The sequence below is a fragment of the Tursiops truncatus genome, chromosome 7 (assembly GCF_011762595.2).
Source record: "Tursiops truncatus isolate mTurTru1 chromosome 7, mTurTru1.mat.Y, whole genome shotgun sequence".
In the NCBI taxonomy this organism is placed as follows: Eukaryota; Metazoa; Chordata; class Mammalia; order Artiodactyla; family Delphinidae; genus Tursiops; species Tursiops truncatus.
The window spans coordinates 112,531,297-112,552,683 of NC_047040.1; the positions used below are offsets into that span (position 1 = coordinate 112,531,297).

At 48.9% G+C, this 21,387-nt stretch overlaps 1 long non-coding RNA gene across 1 annotated transcript; it reads right to left on the reverse strand.

Moving 5' to 3' along the window:
- Positions 1-3,883: 3,883 nt before the first annotated feature.
- On the reverse strand, positions 3,884-6,270 carry LOC109549518 (uncharacterized). The gene is made up of 4 exons (XR_002175824.2): positions 6,182-6,270; positions 5,432-5,694; positions 5,153-5,295; positions 3,884-4,579 (listed from the first exon to the last, which is right to left on the reverse strand). It is a non-coding gene; the product is annotated as an uncharacterized lncRNA (long non-coding RNA).
- Positions 6,271-21,387: the final 15,117 nt, after the last annotated feature.

Genomic DNA, 21,387 nt, shown 5'->3' on the forward strand with positions numbered 1-21,387 from the left:
GGCAGAGGAAGCTGTGCCTACTGCCTACACACTGGTCATGGAGAATCTGTCTCGTGATTCGTGAAGCCGGTGGCTGGTGGCTGATTCCAGCCACTGCTGCAGCCACCTCTCAGCACCATGCAGTAGGGGCTGGACCCTGCTCTTTCTTTTTTGTCAGAAGAGAACAGCCCAAAGCCTTAAGGAGATGACCTCCATCTCCTTTCTGTTTTCTAACCTCATGTAAAAGCTTCTAACTGCAAGGGTGTCTGAGAAATGCAGTTTAAGCTTTCAAATCTCTACAGTAAGGGAAGGCCCATGGCCTTAGCCTACATATTGGAAATCCTTTATTATGGGCTGGAAATAGCCACTCCCTAGGCAGAGAAGAGGCAGAAAATACAAATGCTCTGAGGAGAGAGAATATAGGTGTAAGTGTAAACAGGTGTTCTTTTCTCTAAGCTGACCAGGGCTTTAAAGGCATTAAAGGGAAAGAAGAATGCCTCAGAGCAGGGCTGTCCAATGGAACTTTTTGCAATGATGAAAATTTCCATATCTTTGCCATCCAATACAGTAGCCATTGCCCTGTGTTGTTATCAAGCACTTGAAGTGTGACTAACCTGACTGGGTCATGGAGACTTTTCTTTTCATTAATTTAATTTAAATATGCATAACCACATGGAGTAGTGGCTACCATTCTGGGCACAGCAGCCTTAGAGGAGCCCAGAAAGATCAAGCCTGTGACCCAGGCATCCCTGCTCTGTCAAGGCTGGAGGTGGTGGGGGTTGGATACACCCTTAGGGAGGAAACAGCTGGGGTTGGGGGCTGAAGAAGCGGTGGCAGAAAGGGCCTCTCCTTCTGGAGTGGCTGCTGTGTTAGAACTCAAATAAGCAGCGGAGACCAGGGTTCACCCCAGCAGAGGAAGCAGAAGGCAAAGAAGTAGGTCTTTCGGGTTTTCAAAACAAGTAGGTAGATCCTCAGTCTGAAGAAGATACAGGGGTCCAGAAGGCTGGAATACTGGGGAAAGAAATCAGGGAAGAGGCAGTGGATGGGCTAGTGAGAGCAGTGTGGGGGCAAAACAGCTGGGCTTGTGTGAAACCGATAACAAGAGCAGACGGACCCTGGTGACCCCACCTGGACTGCATATGTGGCGGGATAATATTTTAACTAGAACCAAGAGTGTTAGCTTCCTATGGCTGCTGTAACAAATCACTACCTACTTGGTGGCTTAAACAACACAGATTTATTTATTATCTTACAGCTCTTAGGTTAGAAGTCAACCTGGATCTCACGGGGCTAAAATCGGGGTGTTGGCAGGGCTGTATTCCTTCTGGGGGCTCCAGAGGAGAATCTGTTTTCTTGCCTTTCTTCCACTGGTCGCCTACACTCTTTGGTTCATGGGCCCTTCCTCCTTCTTCCAAGTCCACCATTAAAACCTCTGCTCCTGTCCTCATGTCTCCTTCTGACTCTGATCCTCCTACCTCCATCTTACAAGAACCCTAATGATTGCACTGGGACAACCCAGATGACCCAGGATAATCCCCCTGTCTCTCAAAACCCTTAACCTAATCACACGGCAAAGGCCCCTTTGCTTAAGGCAACCTATTCACAGGTTCTGGGGGTTGGGACATGAACATCTTTGGGGGGTTATTATTCAGCCTCTCACGTTCTCTATTCCCAATCCATCCCATTTCTCATTCTCCATCCCACTGTCACCCCTGGTCTTCCCCTAGTCAGTTTGCATTTGTTGCCTCAGAGCAGGACAGCAGGACAGTAGAGAAAATAGAGTCATTTCTTGCTTTTTAAGTTTCAAAAGTCCAGCCTTGAGGGGATGGACGCCAGGCCAGGGAGCGAAAAACCAACAAGAAACAGGGTGGCATCAAAGAAAAACCAACAAGAAACAGGGTGGCATCAAAGAAAAATCCCTGAGGAGAGGGCCTCCTGCCCTGCTCTGCTTGGCTGAGCAAGGATGCATGTTAGACACTAGGTTGTTTTTGAAGGTCAAGAGCAGAGGAAACTTGTGTCTGTAGCAGTCAGGATAGGTAGGCCTTGCTGCAGTAACAAACAAGGCCAAATCTCCTTGGCTTAACAAAATAAGGTTAATGTCTCACGGTCACTCCACATCCATCATGGGTAGACTGGGAGCTCTCTTCTCAGGACCCAGGACCCAGGCTGGGGATCCTGCCCACAGCTTCTCACTCCAAGACTCAGGCTGATGGAGCAGTCACCATCACACTAATGTCCACGACAGAGGAAAAGAGAAGTACAGCCAATTGCAGTCTGGCTCTCAAAGCTTCTGCCAGGTGGTACCACTTGTCACTTCTCAATTTTCATTGGTTAAAGCATGTCAGAGTCCACATCTAATTCAAGGGGGCAGAGGAGTGCCTGGAAGGAGACCTGGGGATGCTTGGTGATCAGAGCTGATGACCACAGGGTTCCCCTTCCCAGGCAGAATTCCTAGGAGGTGGCCAGACCCCAGGGAAGTGGCTGCTTAAGAGGTCTGCATGGGCAGATGGGCCTGAGTCTGCAGAGGTTCCCTGAGCCCAGGCTCAAGGGAGCAGTGGTGCTTCCTGGTGTTGGAGAGGGGATTTGAAGACATGGGCCAGCCTGGCAACCCAACAGCAGCCAGAATTAAGATGTCCCTGTGATTCCAGAGTGGGATGCTTGTGACTTCAAGCCCTCAGGAAAGAAATAGGGTATTCTGAATGGACTGAACCTAAGTTTACACCAGCAGTGCAGTAGGGGCTCCAAACAGAAATTAAATTTAGATATAGGAAGGCAACATTCACACCATCCATGAATAGAAACCAAAGGCTGAAGTTATGGGACATGCAGGTAACGTGACTGACTCAGGTCCACATACCACGAGACACGCCAGTAACTCTTACAGTGAATCTTCACTTAATCACTTCTTTTTGCCATTTAAAAAAACTATCCTTAGTGACTAGAACTTTTAGCAATGATTTAACTCATCTAAAATTCAAATACACATGCTTGTCGACATGCAAACGTATTTTCATTGACTAACTACTGAAACTGAGGGAAAGAGCTATCTCTCAGCCTCACTTTGAATGTTTTGGGCAGTCTTCACCAGAGAAGGAAGTGAAAGAAGGGGAAGTTGATGAGTCGTTGAACTTCCAGAATGTGCCAGAGACTGTACTGGTTACCTTGAGACCTTGACCCATGTGAGGCTTAAGAGATTCAGGAACTTGCCCCGAGCCGCTCAGCTGCTGGGCTAAAGCCAAGGCTCCACCGTGTTGGGCTGGCTCCTCCTCAGCCTCTACCCCCCATTGGCTCTGCCCCCACGCCAGCTGCCACGTGGATGAACTTGACTGGCTAAGGGCCCTCAGCCCCCAGGTTCCCCAGTGCCAGGGGTCAGAGCAGAAGGCCCTCACAGAGCTGTCGGGGAGAGGACCATGGCGGGGAGACCAGGCTGTGCATTTTGTCAGGGAGACCGCAGAAGGGACGTTATGTCCTCCTCGGCACACATCATGTCAGGAGGTACATGATGTCAGCTGGTCCCATTGATGGTGACGCTCATTTTGATAACTTGGTTAAGAGGGAAGCCTCCAGATTGGTTCATAATAAAGTTTCTATTTTCCCCTTTGAAATTAATAAGTGGCTTTCTTTAAAAAATACAGGACATATTTCTGTAACAAATTCAAATAAGAAAACAAAGTCACCTACCCCAATTCTGTGTCTCAAAGGTAACTCTTACCAATTTGGCTAAGAGTTGCATCTCTTAAGAGATGCATTTGCATCCATATTTTCCCCAGAGTTTTCCCCAATATGTATACCTATTTTTAAATAAAAGAGAGTAGAATCATCTGACACAAATTGTTTTTGCAACTTAGCTATTTCACCTAACAACATAAACCCATACTATTATTTATTGTTCATCATTGTTTTAATTTGTTTAAAATTATGATTAGTGAATTTACAATAGCCAAGACATGGGAACAACTTAAATGTCCATGGACAGAGAAATGGATAAAGAAGATGTGGTACATATATACAATGGAATATAACCCAGCCATAAGAAAGAATGAAATAATGCCATTTGCAGCAACATGGATGGACCTAGAGATGATCATACTAATGAAGTAAGCCAGACAAAGACAAATACTATATGATATCACTTATATGTGGAATCTAAAATATAGCGCAAATGAACTTATCTACAAAACAGAAACAGACACACAGACATACAGAACAGACTTGTGGTTGCCAAGGGGGAAGGGGTGGGGGAAGCTTGGACTGGGAGTTTGGGATTAGCGGATGCAAACTATTATATACAGAATGGATAAACAACAAAATCTGACTGTAGAGCACAGGGAACTATACTCAATATCCTGTGATAAACCATAATGGAAAAGAATGTGAAAAAGAATGTATATATGTGTATAACTGAATCACTGTGATGTACAGCAGAAATTAACACAACATTGTAAATCAACTAAACTTCCGTAAAATAAAATAATTATGACTAGTGAGAGTGAAATTATAAACTATCAACATTTCTCCTGGGAGGGCCCAGTCTGTTTCACAACTGTCAGCTGGTCTTCTCCTCACTGTGTTTGGGTGCTCCCGGCATGGGGCCAATGACCTAGTGGTAAAGGACACACAAAAGAGAAGGGGTGTTTGGGACCTTCGAGGAATGGAGAGTGCTGGGCATTCTGGGGCTGGGGTTAGGGATGCTAGCAAGAGCTGGGGCTGGGACAGGTGACGGGTCTGGTTTGCAGGCCAAGAGATTGGACCTTGTTCTGCAGCATGAGAGGGCTCTGTGCTTGGGACCTGCCTGGGTGGACGTGACTTCTAGAAAGATCTGTGAGCATCCTCTGGAGAAGGGTGAGGCCCAGAGGGGGCCCTGGCCAGTGCAGAGTTAGCTGGTTTAGGCAGCAAGCCAGGAGGCCAGGAGAGGCTTCCTAAGCCCCTTCCATTTGAGGGAAGTTCTGGAGAATTCCAGAAAACTGGCCACTAGAGACGGGGCTGGACTCCTGCCCTAATGGGCAGCTTTCATTACCATTATCCCCATTAGTGCTTTATTGTATTAGTTAGAGCTAATTTACATTTTACTGAAGCATTGAAAACAGATTGCAGATGTTTGGAAACAGATGTTATCCTAATGTTAAGGCAAAACCATGAATATTTATGATGATTATTGCCCGGATCAAATTACCTTGCTTAAACAAGGAGACATGTTCTTGCAACTTTTGCCGGCCGGGAACCCAGAGAGGGAAGACAGGAAAGTCCTGATGAACTTTTGGGCACACTTCAATTTTCCTTCACGTGGGATCCATTTTTTTCTGCCTTCCCATGGACCTGGGAACAGAGATTGGTTGTTAGGGAATCAACTGAGGGATTTTCCTGCTGCTCGTATTAATTGGCCAAGTCAGGATTTTCCATCTGGCTTTTCCCATCCTCTCCTTGGAAAAAGGTCTACCAAGCCAGCTCTCACCTGAGCAGCAGTGGTCACTTCTCAGGCTGCAGCGGGATGCCAGGCTTCCTGGTCCTTCTCCTACCCACCAGCCCGGGGCCCCAGAGCCACCAGGGGCCAGGCTGGACCACAGAGGCAAGTGGAGTTTGCAAGGCTGGAGGCTGACCCACTGTCCAAGCAATCATAGCTCGCTTTTCTCCAGGCTGGCCATCCTGACTGAAACGCCAGACAGAGAGCTGTCCCTCTGCAGTCTTCAAGAAACTCCTTCTCACGTCAGGGCGATCCTTCGGGGAAGCGGGAGGAAGCTTTGTGGAGCGTGATGCGTAGCTGGGGCTCTCCCAACCCCCTCTGGGTCCTTCCACCATCTGCGTGCCCTCCTCTGCCCCCCCTCATACTTTTGCATTTACACACAGCGCCCGCAGCTCTTCCTGGGAGGAGTGACTGACCTCGCCTCCGTGGAGTCCACGGCCCCAGCCCAGAGAATCGAAGCACCTGGGAGCTGCCGCCCTCCCCTGCCCTCCCACCCTTAGCCGGTGCCTGGAGTGAAAGCTCAGCTCTTTGGCCTCAGGTGGGGCCCCTCTCGAGGTCAATCTGAAGCTCCACCCTGTCTCGGCCCCCTCCCCTTTCTTTCTTCCTTGTTCAGTTTTCCCACTGGCTTCTAATGCGAGCAGGTCCTCAATAAATCTCCCGCTCAGGGGCCCTTGTCCCAGGACCTGCTTCTGGGGAGCCCCACGTAAGACCCCTGGGGTCCCTTCTGTGCCGGCACCATACCCAGCAACGGGATGAGAATGATGAAGGGACAGATCCCGTGCGTGAGGAGCTTTAGGGAGTGGTGGAGACAGATGGGGAGCAGATTCCTGGGGCTGCGTGGCAGGCACAGAGGGAAGGGCACTTCCAGCCTGGGGAGGCGATTAGCCAAGTTGTGGGGAGGGCGTTAACCGCCAGCCACACCTGCTGGGACTTTTGAGCGCCCCCTGCCGGCCACACACGGGGACAGGGACTGTCATCTCGCTTCATCCTCAGAGTAGCCCTGCAAGGTGGATGTCATCAGCCCTGTTTCCCCGCTAAAAAACACTGAACCTCGGAGACGTGGAGTGACGCACGGAGGGCCGTTTATCCATTTAACAAACTTTTATCCAGAAGAACCTCCTAGGGCGTGGGGGTCTGTCCTGGGTGAGCCGACGGGAAGATAGCTGTTAATATAGATGATAAATATGGAAAAATAGAACAAATATATCATCCCAAGCTGTGATGAGTGGAAACACATAGGATGCTAGGAAAATCCCTGGTGGGGAAAGGCCTGGGGAGGCGACATCAGGGCTGAGAGTGAAGATGGGCAGGCGTCCCCAGTGAAGAAAGGGAGCCCTCGGCAGGGGGGCAGCAGGTGCAAAGGCCCTGGGAGCAGGTGACTGGAGAGGGTGGGGGGTCAGGAGCTGGAAGGACCGGGAGGGGCCTGATCACGCGGGGCCTCCTCATGACACCGTGAGCTTGGCCTCATGCTGAGAACCCCGGGCAGCCTTCGGATGGGAGTCCTCACACTGTAAGGGGCAGGGGGAGGCTTGACTTTCAGAGCCTGGGCTCCATTTAGTATTTTGTGCCTCTAAGGACAAGGCTCTGGGGGCAGATCCTGGGCTGGTTTGAAGACAGGAAAGAGAGCCTGAGGGTGTCCCGGGCCTGGTCAGCACAGCCGGCTCACTCCACATGGGCACCTGGACAAAAATCAGCAGAGGGTGGGACACCTCAATTCCCCAAGAGCAGTAGTTTTCAAACTTGAGTCTCTGGGTATGGGTGGAGAATTTGGCTTTCTAAGTCCCAGAGGATGGTCTGGGAGCACACTGTCCTGGGCCACCCCTGAGCTTGCCCCGGGGGACCCAGCCTTACAGTGGAGTCCTGAGCACAGCAGCGCCCCCAGGGGAAGGCAGATTCTTTGCTGGAATCAGTATCAGTCAGGGCTCAACCCAGAAGCAGAATCATGGGAGATATGTATGTAAATTACAGGATTTATTACAGGGAGTCAGCTTACTCCATCATGGGGACTGACTAAGCAGGTCAAAGTCCAGAGGCCGGAGGTCAGGAAGGGCCAGTGAGGAGCAGGCTGGACCCCACGGCCACCAGCAGAGGTTGTGGTCCCAGGCAGCAGTCAGGAGGGAGGACCCAGGGCAAAGGAGAGCAAGTGGAGCCCCCACTGTGGTTTGGAGTCTCTGCTGGGTGCCACCTAGGTCCTCCCAAAGGGCTTCTAACTGGTTAAGTCAGGCCCACCCAGGAATTTCCCCCTTTGGATTATTTGAGGCCAGCTGATGATGGACTTTAACCCCATCTGCAGGATTCCTTCCCCCAGCAGCTAGACAGGGTGTGCTGAACAATTGGGGGAAGGTGTGTATATGCTACAAAGTGGCCACGACCCCTTCCATACCCCGAGAGGACAGCCCTTGTGGCCCAGTGTGATGGGAAGCAAACTGGAAGTGGCATTCTGGGGACTGTGGTCCAGCCTGGCCGCGCTGACCTGGCACAGAGACTGCACAGTGCGGGCCGAGTGTCCCCGCCCTCGGAGGCTCAGATCAGACCCTGTCTGACGCACACATTCTGATACCTGCACCATCTCTTGTTCGGTTCCCCATTCTTTGGGATGCGCGTACCGCCCTGGCCTCGTGTGTTATAAAACAGCTTCCAAGGTGGCAAGTCTTTGTTCCCAAGGATGGAGCCCAGGCTGCAAAACGCTAGCAAGTGAGACTGAGGCAGGGAGATGCCCAGAGCACGTGGAAGGGAGAAAGTCTGCACCCATCCAAGCCGGGGCACGGCGTCGCGAGGTTTCCTGCCTGGACGATGAAGTGTGGGAATGCATGATCCTTATGGACAGGAGAGAGGATTCTTGGAGCCTCCAAATTAAAAACAGCTGGTTGGATCCCCAGGAACGGGAATCACAGTGGCGCTGGTCTGCTCCATGCAGCACCTGGCACTAAAGAAAATGGACCCCTGGTTCCAACACAGTGGACATTTATTTCCAACCTAGAACGGGCTACCCAGCCAAACGATGATTTAAATGTGACAGTAGAATAGAATTATCTTCAGCCCCCAAAACCTCAGAAAATCCACTTCCCAGCCACCCTTCCTGAGGAAACTACCCGAGGATGTGCTTTAGGGTCTAGACTGAGAATGAGGAGGCTGTGGGGTCTCAAGGCAGGGGGAGGGGCATGGGAGCCCCGGGTGGGAGGACACCAGTGGGATGCCCGGTCCAGGTAGAAAGGCACTGTTAGAACTGGGCTTGGGGTTTGAAAAAAACCTATTACTGGGGATGTCCCTGGTGGCGCAGTGGTGAAGACTCTGCGCTCCCAGTGCAGGGGGCCTGGGTTCGATCCCTGGTCAGGGAACTAGATCCCACATGTGTTCCACAACTAAGGAGCCCATGTGCCACAAGTAAGGAGCCTGCCTGCCGCAACTAAGACCCAGTGCAACCAAATAAACAAACAAATATTTAAAAAACAAACAAACTATTACTGACATGCGTCAGGCCTGTGGAGCATTTGAAAAGAGAAACCAGCAAGAAGCCCCTAGAAAATTAAGCTGGTGAAAAAATTTGTTGGTTATTAAAGAAGAAGAAAAGATGTTCAGGGAAAAGAAACAAAAAACATGCTCTGCCGCAAACACTATTTATATGGTTACAACGATGGAAATAAATACTGTTGATTAACTTGGAGTCATGATATAATTATATTCACGGGGTGGGGAAGGCACATGCACGAGGGTTGGGAGAGCTACAGACTCAGCTACCCAACAGGAAATGAACACGTAACACCAGGATGGATCAATCAATAAGATAGAAGCATCTTATTAACAAGAAGGTGATCAGTGCCTGAATAAAAAGCTCAGAGAGTCCAAAGCAGTTGGGCTGGGGGTTAGGGGGCAGCTGGGCAAGCCTTTTAGTAACAGCTGATTCCAAAACTGTCTGTATATACAATCTGGGGGAAAGATAAAAGGAATTTTAAAACGGTGAAATTCATTGAAATTCAAAAACTGGGGAAAATAAAAAGTTAGGAACCCTTTTTGTGGGAGGCCTGCCATGACAACATCTGACCATGCCAAACGCCACCTCCCCACCCCAATACAGTTCTGCCAGGATACGCTTCTAGTGTCTGGGAAAACAGACTGACATTTGAGCAGAGCTCTGTGGGAGAAGCCTGCCAGCTCTAGCTAAGGGAAAAAACATTTTTTTTTTCAATTCATTTTATTGAGGTATAGTTAATTTATAATGTTGTGTTAGTTTCTGGTATACAGCAGAGTGACTCAGTTATACATATACATACATTCTTTTTTATATTCTTTTCCTTTAGGGTTTATCACAGGGTACTGAATATAGTTCCCTGTGCTCTACAGTAGGACTTTGTTTATCCGTTCTCTATATAATAGTTTGCATCTGCTAACCCCAAACTCCCAATTCATCCCTCTAGCCAAGGAAAACTTTTTGATGTTTTGATTGTTTTGGGCAAACAGTCAATCTGAAAGAAAAAAACTTTTCAAGAGATAAATAAAGGCTTGGGGGGGATGATCCCTTCCAAACCCTGAAAATCATGACTCTTGCTTAAACAGTCCCGCTAGGACCTCGGATATGTGAGACGAGCTGCTAGCAGATGGCTGTGTACATAGTAGCAGCAACTTGTAAAGTGGCTCAGGGCACGGCTTTTCCCCTGCTTTTAAAAAAAGCAAGCAGCTCTGTTTACAGATGAACGCAGCTATGGGCTGAGTTCAGGAATTTCGTATCTTACAGGTACTAAAGAGACAGGCAAATGTGGTGCCTGGCACTCAGTTACTGTGTACACCGAGTGCGTGGCTAGGTGCCACCTTTACAGAGTGAGTAAAGGCTGCACGTTGATAGCTGTGCAAACAGAGTGCCTTGTGATAGGCTGTTTGTCCGCATTCTGTGTTTACCTAGCTGGACCCTCTATTTTCATAGCAGAAGATTCTCCGAAGAGTAAACGTAATATGAGTACGCTTGAAACCAGCACAGGTAACTCTGCAAACAACCACTAACGAAGTTTTACAGGTACGGTCCATCCTTATTCTTTTTATTTTATTTTTATTGGAGTAGAGTTGATTTACAGTGTTGTGTTAGTTTCAGGAGTACAGCCAAGTGATTCAGTTATACACATATACATATATGTCTATTCTTTTTCAGATTCTTTTCCCTTATATGTTATTGCAAGATATTGAATATAGTTCCATGTGCTGTACAGTAGGTCCTTATTGGTCGTCTATTTTATATATAGTAGTGTTCGCGGATTCTGTATTTGTGAATTTGACTACTTGTTAAAATGTACTTGTAACCCCTAAATCAATACTTGCAGTGCTTGCTTTTGGGGTCATTTGTGGGCACGAGCACAGGGGCAAAAATCTGAGTCACTCAATGTGCCCGTTCCCAGCTGGAGTTGGACAACATGAGGGTCTGCCTTCTCGTTTCAGCTCAGACTGTAAACTAGCGTCCTTTTCATGGTCTATTTAATGTCACATTTTTGTGTTTGCTGTGGGTGATTTCACTGTTTGAAACAGCCCTCCAGCATGTGCTGAAATGCTGTCTAGTGTCCTGAGCCCGAGAAGGCTGTATGTGCCTTTTGGAGAAAATATGTACGTTAGATGAGTTTCTTTTAGTTGTGAATTACAGCGCTGTTGGCCGTGAGTTGAGTGTGAACGAATTCACAGTGTAGATTAGATGAGGTGTCTTTACACAGAAACACTCAAGGTTCTGTATTGATTGGTTGACAAAAATGTGGTGACTGCAGACTCAGGACCCTGATCCTGTATTTTCCCTGGGAGCGATGCTTCAGTGCTATAACTCAGCATTCACTGTGGCATTCTAGACTACAACTACCGTCAACAATGAGACGACAAGATCACTTACATGTGATAACAGCGCTTGTGGTCACCTGCCTCCCCGACACAGAGCACACAACCCTACAGTTTAGGTGGACTTAGTGTCACCCACAGACCCAGGCTGGATCCTGACAGGATCCTCTGTCTCCTGTTACAGTGATTTGGTTCAGGAACCAGATGGTGTCCTAAGTTTGTTCACCCAGAGCACAGTTTGTCTGAAATTAGGCTCCTCAGAAATTGGGAACCACATACTGGGCACCCACTAACATTTGAATTTCAGGTAAACAAATTATATTTTCATATAAGTATGTCTTAAATATTTCATGGGACATATTTATACTAAAAATTAATTTGTTGTTGATGTGAAATTCAAATTTCACTGGGCTTTTACTGTATATTCATGGTCTTGTAATAACCTATAATGGAAAAAAATCTGAAAAAGAATAGATATACATGAATAACTGAATCACTTTGCTGTACACCTGAAGCTAACACAACATTGTAAATTAACTATACTTCAATTTTAAAAATGGTTAAAAACTTAAAATTAAAAAAAATTTTAGGGCTTCCCTGGTGGTGCAGTGGTTGAGAGTCCGCCTGCCGATGCAGGGGACACGGGTTCGTGCCCTGGTCCGGGAGGATCCCACATGCTGCGGAGCGGCTGGGCCCGTGAGCCATGGCCGCTGAGCCTGCGCGTCCGGAGTCTGTGCTCCGCAACGGGAGAGGCCACAACAGTGAGAGGGCCGCGTAACGCAGGGGAAAAAAAAAAAAAATTAAATAAAATGAACTATTTTAATTTTACTTATTGTTATTAAGTATTACTAATCTTTATTTTATTATTATTATTATATCTTTATTTGCTGAATCTGGTAACCCTACCCAGATGCAGACCCTGAAACGAGGATTCCTGGTTAAGTGCCTTGTGATGGAAATGTTCCTGGGGGGATCAGTGGGGGGATGGGGGAAGCCAAGCCAGGGTGTGGCTTCAGGTAAGGTCTTGGGAAGGTAGCTGCAGAAGGTGGTTGGTTCTACAGGGGAACTCAGGTGTGAGTTACCCTCCCCTGAAGCAAGGGAGCTGAGCTTGCAAAGGACTGCCCCCTGGGAATGCAAACTCTCAAGTACCCCCAGTTCTTTGTATGAGCCTCACCAGTGACCCAAGGGCAGCCTCTACAGAGTGTCAAGTGTAGGCACTTAAAGCCAGGGGCACACAGAATCGGTGAAAAGGATCCAGGAAGTCTGGGTAGGGTCCCCAACAATACCCACCCTCAAGCTTTCATTCCATAGTTGGGAAGACACCTGTGTGTCCACCAGGCCCTGTCTCCTCATTTGTTACTCCAGGTCTCCTGTTTCTGCAAAGGCAGGCAACCAGGGTGGGGTGAAAGCGTACCCCCTGCAATCCTGGAACCTCAGAATGTGATTGGGAAATACTGGGAATGAGGGTCTCCGGAGACGTAATAAGTTGAGGTCATCCTGGATTAGGTAGGCCCTAAATCCCATGTCACTGGTGTCTTGATAAGAAAACACAGACGGAAGATAGAGGCAGATCGGGGAGATGCAGCTACAAGCCAAGGAATGGCAGGGCTTGCTGGGAGCAAGAGGCAAGGAAGGATTTTGCCCAGAGTTGCAGAGGGAGCCCGGCCCTGAACACCTGGATTTCAGACTTCTAGCCTCCAATCTCTGAGAGAATAAACCTCTGTTATTTTAAGCCACCCAGTTGGTGGTCATCTGTTACAGGAGCCTTAGCAAACAGAGGGTGAAGTTGCCACCGTGGCATGAAAAGCACTGTCATGGGAATAGCCGGCTCTCCATGCCTGGACCAACCCTCACCTGTCTGAAGATGGCCCGTGGGCCTTTTCAGTTAGAGGAGCTGACGAGTTTCATGTGGTTGCTTCAGCCAGGTGGAGTCAGAGTTTCTCTTACTCATAGCTGAAAACGCCCTGACAATTACTCTCCAAAGTACTGTCTTGGGGAAGGTGCTAGAAGCCAGCAAACGAGGCCTGTGCCGAACTGCTTCTGACCCCTTCCACTTGGCACTGAATCAGCTCCCTGGACACAGCGGGGGCCACTCGCTGGGGCTCGCCCCAGTCACGGCGGGTAAAACTCTCCTCCTATCCGCAGGGAAAATGTAACTCACAAAACTGTTCTGGTGCTTCCATCCGGGGAGGGACATCTTTGAAGCCTAGTTTTTTTTGTTTGTTTTTTCAATTTATAAATATTGGTTTATTTCTTAAACCTTATTTATATTTATTAAATAAATAAGAATCAGGAGAAGACAAAGGGCTGCAGCGTTAGATGCTGTGTTAGTCAGCGTTCTCCAGAGAAACAGAACCAATAAGAGGTGACTATATAGAGAAGAAGATTTATCTTAAGGAATTGACTCAGACAATTGCAGAGGCTTGGTGAGTCCAAAATCTGATAGGGGAAGCCAATTAAGTGAGGACTCAGGAAAGAGTTGCAGTTGGAATCCAAAGGCAGCCTGCTGGCGGAATTCCCTCCTGCTCCGGGAATTTGTCAGCCTTCAACTGATTGCATGAGGCCCACCCACATTATGGAGGGCAACCTGCTTTACTCAAAGTCCACCAATTTAAATGCACATCTCATCCAAAAATGCCCTCACAGAAGCATCAGGAACAGTGTTTGGCCAAATCCCTGGGCACTGAGCCCCAGCCAAGTTGACACATGGCATTAGAGGCCTAGTTGTTGTCAAATTAATTAGGAAACACTATGAGAAGCTGAGGGGTGGTGTTGTTGTTCATTGTTTGAACCTACAGCTGTTTCCCTATACAACTGGCCAAAGCGCCAGGTCTGGGTGACCCTGATGGACACTGGGTCTGTAGAGTCCCCCCAGCCTGGTGCCTCCTTCCCCATCCCCCGCAGTGCTCACGGCCCCTGGTGGGTCTGCAGTTTGACCAGTGAGGGCCCCATTTGACAGAGGGGTGGCCAGGGGGCAAGGTAGGGTCCGAACCCTTGGCCCCCGTGGACCCTGTGGCCTACCCAGGGCTCTCTGTGTCAGATTCCTGTGGGCAACACACTCTGGATTCTATGGCTTCTTTCCCTCCCAAATTCATAAGCAACATGTATCCAGAGCCTACCGTGCATGGAACCCTCGGTGAGTACTGAATTTTAAATGGCCTCTCTAAGTAGCAGCCACAAAGCATCTTGGCAGGTAAGTCAGCCAGAGCGGTTCAGCCCTGATGGACCACTCGACGACTGTGGATGAGCTTTGCTGGGAGACAGGGCAGGAGGCCCAGATCGATTGCCTGGTCTGTTCTCCCGCCTGCAGTCCCTAGCACCTCACCCACGATGTCCCAGAAACACACAAAGGGGGGTTCCTTCCCTCTTCTTTCTGCAGGCCCAAATGTTGTGAAATATTTATACAGTACCAAGAGCTCGAGACTTCTGGGGAGGGAAGGCAAAGAACGCTGGATTCCGGGCGGTGCAGAAAGATACCAAAACAATCGCGTGTTTGCCTGTCTCCACTTGAGGCTTTATCTGAGCTGATTTACACTTCAGAATTCTCTCTGAAGTCCACAGAATGTAATAAAGAGGTTTTAAAAATTTGGTCTTCTGAAATTTTCCCTCTTAGAATATAGGTCATTAAAGAGGTGTGGAAAGTTTGGGAAGGGCCCTAGGATGCAATTTCACTTTGATTCTGCTGCTTAGTAAGTGGGTAGCCTTGGGCAGGTTCATTACTCCCGTTGAATCGGTTTCGACTGTAAAATCAGGATGATAACTCCAAATATCACTGGATTGTTGTGGGGACTGCAGGAGTGAATTAAGGAATGTCACTTTCCCTGCAGTGCTGACCCCCTGTGAGTCCCCAGGGTCTGGCCTTGGATTCTCTTCACTCTTTCATTCTAGAGCTGCGCAAAGGACAGCAGCTCTGGGTAGGCAGTTGTCCACCTCTAAGTTAGAGAGGACCCGGAAACGCTTTCTTCTTTGCAGCCCCTAACACATGGTCCTCCATCCCTGTGCCAACCACCCACCTGAGGTGGAGGGCACGGGGGCGCGGGGGGGTGGGGGGTGGGCAGGAAACCTTCATCTCTCAGCCTGAGTTGCAAACGGCTCCCCTCCTATAACTACTAACACCTTGATCCTCTGAAAAGGAGGCACCAATTCCTTCTGCCACATGCCAACTCTTCAAACCTTTGAAGACAGTCACGTGCCTCTGTGGAGATTTTCCTGCTAAATATGATTCCCAAGCGCTGGAGAGTCTCCTATCCTCCTGGGGAGGGGGTGGGAGGCTGTGAAATGCCGGTTCCAGGGGATAAGTTTCATGTTCACAAGAGTCAAGTATACCAGAGCAAACCTCCATTTTTTACATCACTTAATTTCTTTTTTTTTTGACATTTTGATTTCATTTTTAAATTTTTTTAAAGTTCATTGTTTTCCTTTTTTATTTTTTAAATTTTATTGTAGTATAGTTGAATTACAATGTTGTGTTAATTTCTGCTGTACAGCAAAGCGATTCAGTTATATACATATATATCTTCTTTTTCATGTCCTTTTCCATGATGGTTTATCACAGGATGTTGAATGTAGTTCCCTGTGCTATGCAGTAGGACCTTGTTGTTTATCCATTCTCTATAGAATGGTTTGCATCTGTGAATCCCAAACTCCCAACCCATCTCTCCCCCCCCCACCTTGGCAACCACAAGTCTGTTCTCTATGTCTGTGCGTCACTTAATTTCTGATGCTGAGCCCCGTTCTGTTGGATGGCTCCTAGTTACTTACAAGTAAACAGAGTCAAAATCAATTTTTTTAGCCATTGTGGGTTTAAAACTCCATCAATTCAGAATTCCCCCCAACCCCTAACCCCTGGGACCAGGATGAATTGGGGGAGGGAGAGGAGATTAGGCAGGTGTCCTGAGGGTGTTTCCAGATCTCAGTGGCCGTCTGGCTGGCCCCTGTAAAGGACCAAGGTGTGTCATGTCCTGTCCAGCCTTGGCTCAGGCCACGGCCAGTGCTCTCTCGCCACAGTCCGTGGGCTCCATCTTGACCCCCCATGATAGTCCTGGGTTAGAACCAAGCCCTCCTTCCATCTCCCGGGCAACCCTCTCTGCTGTTTCTGGACCCAGGACCCCGGCAGGTCTCATGGACTTACCCCTCAATAACCTCAGCTCCCCACTCCAGGCCTGTGAAAATATGTGGGACCTCCCAGGCCACTCCACGGACAGGTCATTCTCCGGGGCCACATCTGAGACCAGGATGCCACCCTGCAGTCTTTCCCACATTTTACCATCACGCTGGGACATGTGGGGCTCCACATCTCTCAGCCCCAGCTAATCCAGGAATGGCTGCCCTCTTCTGCTCCTTTCTCTTCCCAAATTCAGGGGCCTCCATCACCATCTCCCTCCCCCAGTGTCTCTGTGTTGCCAGCCTTGGCTTTTTTTCTTTTGCCGCTTGTGGAGCACCTAAGATGCACCAGGGCTGGGCTGATGTCCCGTACACATTACCCTTATCTTCGCACGGCTCCTGCCAGGAAAGTGTTAGGTCCACGTCACAGGCGACAGCACTGAAGCTCAGAGCAGGGTGGGCACCCTGAGCCATAGCTGGGGAACACTGTGTGGTACTTGGGATGACTCTTGCCCTAGAGGATGCATTCACTGAGGCAGAGGCCTCGTCCTGAATCCGGGGCTTAGCTCAGAGCCAAAGCCTGTCACAGTCTGCAGGCTCGAAGGAGGGTGTCCTGAGCAAATGTAGAGCCAGCTCAGATGGCCGAGAACAGGGAACCCAGGGCAGCTGAGGTGCAGGGCAGCTGGGGCCAGAGTCAAAGGGCAAATGCCTCTCCCTCCCCCTTTCCATCGCTCTCTCTCTCCATCCTGCTCTCTCTCCATTTCTTCTCTGTCTCTCCGTCTCTCTCTTTCCCCCTCCCACCCCCCGATCTGCCCAGTACCACTTCTGCCCCGCTCTGCAAGGCAACTCCATCCTTTCTCTGGACCAGCTTCCCCATAGTGTACATGGTGTGAACTCAGGCTGACCACACAGGAAGTGCCCCTCAATGTCATTCACGCAGCCCAGCTGTTCAGGGTCTCCATGCCCAGCGGATCGGCCACACTGCCCTTGACTCCACTCTCGGTCAAGCCAGTTGTGGCCAGGAGACGGGCCTCCCACAAGGGGTGTGGGCAAGCAGGAAGTGGTGGGCATCCTTACCACCCTGCTCAGGAAAGGGCAGTTGCGAGAATCCTGCTCAAGGTCGCTCACCAGCAACTAGAGGATTGGGGACAAGTGCCAATGCTCACACCTTACCTGTAACACCTGGCAGCTGCCCCTTCATTGCTTTTGCTGTTTTCCAGGCAGATCGGCTCTATTGGCAAATGGCCCCGTCTCCGTCGAGGAACCCCGTCCCCTTTGCAATGACACTTCCCTTCAAGCCCCAGGACAAGCCCCTTCCAGGTTAAAAATGGTTCATATGCAAATCGTCATCTGTGAAATGGCAGAATGTCGCTCTCCAAGGGCTTCTAGGAAGGACAGTTCCAGGGGTTGAATGGCAGGTTAATTCTGATCCACAAATTAATTTTGTCTCTTTGTATATCAAGGGTGTACGAGACTTATTTAATTTGAAATAAATGTAATTATAGAAATGAATGAGCTATCAAACTTTTAAACATATGATCCATCAATATTGGCAGAATGTGAGTGGCTGGTTATTATAAATAAAATGGGTCTTCGGCAAAGTGGAATCCAATTTCCCCCACAGTGTGTCTCATTATGTCTTGACATCTGGGTTAATGCTAAATTACAATCCTTAATTTCTAAATCGGAACTTAATTTCTAAATAGGAGGTTAACATAAATAACCTCTCCAGCCCTGGGGCTTCTGGGGGCTCAGAAGAGAAACTTCAAGGCAGAACAGTATGTGGTTTTGTGCAATTACCTGCCCCTCCAAATTCCCTCCCGCAAGTCAAGGCAGAGGTGGGTACCACAGTGGAAGCGTTTTCTAGCCACCTAGCCGCCGGGAGTGTCCTTGGGATCCGTCTGTTTGGCGTGACTGCCCGAGGCAGTGGGGGCGTTTCCAGACAGGGCTGCCCTCATCCTGTGCTCTCAGGGGTGGGACTGGGTGCAGTGTCCATCGACCTGCACCCACCTGTCATCCAGGCGGGCTGTGTCCCAGCCCCGCAGCCCATGGGACACGGTGCAGAGAGGACTACCCTTCCATCCTGCCCACTGACCTTCACTGAAGGGGGCACAGAGGGACTTCATAAGCCACACACAAGACTAAGCCTAGAAAAGCAGAATTTATATGAGACCCATGGAAAAGGACCACACAGCAAGAGAAAGCTGAAGTCATTCTGATGGCTCAGGGTCTTCACCAGAGGCAGAAAAGAGCACAAGGGACTGGGGAAAATTGAATTGATGGCACAGTTGATGCATGGAGGACACCTTGGCAAGTTCTCCCAGATTGCTGGGGGAAAAAATAGAAGCAAATGATAAAAATTTAAAAACTACATATTGAAGGTGAAACCAAGCAGGACCCTGTGGGGGTCCTGGGCTCGGAAGACTTCCTGTGTCCCCCTGTTTCTTGTTTGTAGGGAATAAGCTTCATTCAGCCTCCATGACCTTCCCTGCATTCCAAAGGGCAGGTTCAAACAGCTGCTAATCAGGGAAGAGAGGGGATGCAGAGACAAGGGAGGAGAAACAAGAGTGCAGCCTTGGGGCAGGTCCTGGCCCCGCCTCAAGGGGTACACAGAACAGTATCTCTGAGCTCTTCTGCAGAAGTAAAACCCCCAACAAAAGCTCACCAGGAGACACCCTGAGGCCAGATTAAAGGAGTGCAGGCCCTGCACACGCCCTGGTCCTTATCAGCAACCCCGCCCTTGAACCGCTGCTGTAAAACTCCTCACCAAATCCGCCCCCCACCCCGCCCGGGTTTGGGACACACAGTTTTTCAGGGTACAAGCCCTCTGTGTCCTCCTTTGCCTGGCAAAGCAATAAAGCTATTATTTTCTACTTCACCCAAAACTCTGTCTCTGAGATTCAATTCAGCACAGGTGCACAGAGGCTGAGCTTTTGGCATCAAGGGCAGAAAAGAGATCCAATTCCATGGTGAACTAGAATAGACATTCCTAAGGAAGGAAGAGGCTGAAATTCCAGCCATCCCCCACCCCCTCCAGGCAGAACTCCCTGCCCCTGCATTCTCCATCCCTCAGGCTGTTTTATTATCCTCCAAAGACCTGCTTGCTGCTGCCTGGAGCTCGTTTATCATTTTCATTGATTGTTTATTGACTGTTTCCCTTATCATCTGGAAGCTCCCTGAGGGCAGGAGTCTTATCTTTTTCACTGCTGTATTCTCAGTGCCTGGAACCTAGGTACTCAATAAATAGTTTTTGAATAAATGAACATGTGGAAAGAGTGATCAATATATTATCAAAAAGAGATTTCCCAGCTAGAGAGCTGTGTGTGTGGATCAAAAAGGATCAAGAAAGATGTTTATACTTATACCACGCAAAACTTTGGGGATTGTGTTATGAAGGAAAAAAAATCTTAAGCTACTCGGCAGAAAAATAAGAGTTCTATCTCAAGGAACAAGAATCAGGCTAACCTCAGAGTTCTGTTCTGCTGTTTCCAATGTCAGAAGGCAATAGAGCAGTGGAGAGGCAATTTTGTAGGAGAAAGTTCACAGCCTGAGATATTACACCCAACCGGATCCCCTGGCACCAGTGAAGACAACTGAAAAATGCATTCTAATATGCAAGAGATCAGTGATACCGACCAGGGTTCCTGGCCTTCCGCAATCAATAGAAATTAATAAGAGGCCAGACAAGAAATTCAAGCAAGTCTTTACTGGGGCTCCTGCTACAGCAGGGGACAGCAAGAACAAATAACAGATTCCCTTGTTCGCTCCGCGAGGTGGGTATGAGCTGGTTCCTTATATGGAGTGAGCGTGGGGGTGTGTCCAGGGGTCGGGCTGGAGGCGTGGCTTAGGTGATCTGCCCATCCCTTTGTGGTGCTGAGTGCAGGGGGCATGTGCAGTACATGCTTTTGCCCCCAACACCCTGTTTTTGCTCCCAGCTCCTCAGAAGTGGCAGTTGGGTTTTTCTGGTCTTTTTGTATCTTGTTGTCCATAATTTGCCCTGACTGCACATGCACACAGTTATTTTTAGTCCCTTATAGTTTATTTATTTATTTATTTTATTGCTCTAGGAGACGTTTGCCCAGGTGCAAGCACTGTAGCAAAGGGTCCCAGGTCCCAGGCCCAGGTCCCAGGTCCCAGCCTGTTCTATCAGGACCTCCAATCCACGTGCCCTACAGAAGATAATCACCCAAAGACACACCATCTAGGGCCCCGCAAAAGTAGCACATCAAAGAAGTCAAGAGTGAGAAAGTTGTGTTATCAAGCACCAGGTGTCCCCAGAAGGCTGGTCAGCTCCGAAGACCTCACTCGTCTGCGCCAGGGAGACCCCTGTGGCTTCAAGAATATGGCAGGGCTGGCCTCCCTCCACAGTCACCTCCGGGTAGAACGTAAAGCATGCAGTTTCGTTATGAGGGTGACAATCGTCATGATGGTGAGAATAGCTTTGTAACGGACTGTAAAATAAGCCACTGGAGGGCTTCCCTGGTGGCACAGTGGTTGAGAGTCCGCCTGCCGATGCAGGGGACACGGGTTCGTGCCCCGGTCCGGGAATATCCCACATGCCGCGGAGCGGCTGGGCCCGTGAGCCATGGCTGCTGAGCCTGCGCGTCCGGCTCAATAGCAGTCTCAGAAGTTCAATTAAAGACGAATTGAGGTGGGATAGGGAGGGTGGGAGGGACACTCAAGAGGGAGGGGATATGGGGATGTATGTATGTACCTATAGCTGATTCACTTTGTTATACAGCAGCAGCTAACGCACAATTGTAAAGCGATTATACTCCAATAGAGATGTTAAAAAAAAAAAGATGATTGCAACTATGTGACAGCAACAATAGCAACAGTAATGATTATGGCCATAACAGTAATAATAACAATGAGAAGAAGCAGGAGGAGGAAACAGAGGACAGCTAACAGAGAACGAGACTTCAGGGTGCTAAGAGCCTTTTATTTCATTCCCACCACAACATTGTTAGGTCAGTTATATCATCATTTATTCCCATTTTATATTTGGAGAAACTGAGGCTCAGAGAAGCTGTATTTAT